At 47.7% G+C, this 1,678-nt stretch overlaps 3 non-coding genes across 3 annotated transcripts; all 3 read right to left on the bottom strand.

Moving 5' to 3' along the window:
• Nucleotides 1-625: 625 nt before the first annotated feature.
• LOC124031103 lies at nt 626-815 on the bottom strand. Its single transcript, XR_006838075.1, has one exon. It is a non-coding gene; the product is annotated as a U2 spliceosomal RNA (small nuclear RNA).
• Nucleotides 816-1,068: 253 nt separating this feature from the next.
• On the bottom strand, nt 1,069-1,183 carry LOC124031104. Its single transcript, XR_006838076.1, has one exon. It is a non-coding gene; the product is annotated as a U5 spliceosomal RNA (small nuclear RNA).
• A 282-nt stretch (nt 1,184-1,465) lies between these two features.
• On the bottom strand, nt 1,466-1,656 carry LOC124031102. The gene has a single exon (XR_006838074.1). It is a non-coding gene; the product is annotated as a U2 spliceosomal RNA (small nuclear RNA).
• Nucleotides 1,657-1,678: the final 22 nt, after the last annotated feature.

Raw genomic sequence — 1,678 nt, 5'->3', positions numbered from 1 at the left:
ACGTGTTTTTGGAAAAAGTCGCTAATGTGTCCTTAAGTCACTGTCCTGTCTGTCTGTCTGTCTGTCACCTCTGTCTGTCTGTCTGTCTGTCTGTCTGTCTGTCTGTCTGTCTGTCTGTCTGTCTGTCTGTCTGTCTGTCTGTCTGTCTGTCTGTCTGTCTGTCTGTCTGTCTGTCTGTCTGTCTGTCTGTCGGTCGGTCAATTTCTCTTGAAACAAGATAGCGGGCTCTGTAAGAAGCAAAGCCCCTCCAAAATACGTTGAACTCGTATGTTCCTCTCCACGGAAGTCTTTAGTAAAAGGCTGAAACGTAACGTAATGAAGAAACCAGAATCGTGTGGAAGTCAGAGGCGGGGCCGAGACACACTCTGTGCACTCTAGGCCGGGTACCCGCGGGTGCTCCGGAACCACTCTTCCAAGTTTTCGAGGGCTGCTTCCTGGCCCAATTTTTTTTTTTTTTTTTTTTTTTTTTTAACAAAAATGGCGGGAAACGGGGACCACATTGAAGAGCGCTTCGCCTTTCTTCAGTTTGAATGTTTCTTTCCTTCTTCTGCTAGCTAGCTAGCTAGCTTTTCTTCTGCTAGCTAGCTAGCTGTTTACATAGCAATTTTCCTTGACAACGGCAGAAAAGTGTTGCACCGTTCCCGGAGGTACTGCAATACCGGGTCGATGCGTGGAGCGGACGGAGCAAGCCCCATTTCCGACTCCTGTTCGAAAAATCCATTTAATATGTAGTCCCCCGATGGGGGACGTATCAGATATTAAACTGATAAGAACAGATACTACACTTGATCTGAGCCAAAAGGCCGAGAAGCGATAACCCACAAAATGGAACCCTGCAACCGCCGGGCCGGGGTCTCAACAGACCTCGGCGGGTTGGCAAAAGCCGGCGGTTCCTTCCTCCCTCCTCAGTCACTCACTCACGTGTTTTTGGAAAAAGTCGCTAATGTGTCCTTAAGTCACTGTCCTGGCCCACCTCTGTCTGTCTGTCTGTCTGTCTCGTCTGTCTGTTCGTCTGTCTGTCTGTCTGTCTGTCTGTCGTCGGTCAATTTCTCTTGAAACAAGATAGCGGGCTCTGTAAGAAGCAAAGCCCTCCAAAATACGTTGAACTCGTAAGTGTTCCTCTCCACGGAAGTCTTTAGTAAAAGGCGAAAGGCTTGTGCGTAATGAAGAGAAACCAGCACACACAGAGGCACAGACAGAGAGAGAAACACACACACACACACACACACACACACACACACACACACACACACACACACACACACACACACACAATCCTGGCCCAATTTTTTTTTTTTTTTTTTTTTTTAACAAAAATGGCGGGAAACGGGGGACCACATTGAAGAGCGCTTCGCCTTTCTTCAGTTTGAATGTTTCTTTCCTTCTTCTGCTAGCTAGCTAGCTAGCTTTTCTTCTGCTAGCTAGCTAGCTGTTTACATAGCAATTTTCCTTGACAACGGCAGAAAAGTGTTGCACCGTTCCCGGAGGTACTGCAATACCGGGTCGATGCGTGGAGCGGACGGAGCAAGCCCCATTTCCGACTCCCTGTTCGAAAAATCCATTTAATATGTAGTCCCCCGATGGGGGACGTATCAGATATTAAACTGATAAGAACAGATACTACACTTGATCTGAGCCAAAAGGCCGAGAAGCGATAACCCACAAATGGAACCCTGCA

This window comes from Oncorhynchus gorbuscha, unplaced genomic scaffold (genome assembly GCF_021184085.1).
Source record: "Oncorhynchus gorbuscha isolate QuinsamMale2020 ecotype Even-year unplaced genomic scaffold, OgorEven_v1.0 Un_scaffold_21222, whole genome shotgun sequence".
In the NCBI taxonomy this organism is placed as follows: Eukaryota; Metazoa; Chordata; class Actinopteri; order Salmoniformes; family Salmonidae; genus Oncorhynchus; species Oncorhynchus gorbuscha.
The sequence above is the reverse complement of the archived record's forward strand: the minus strand, read 5'-3'. Positions and strand labels throughout refer to the sequence as shown.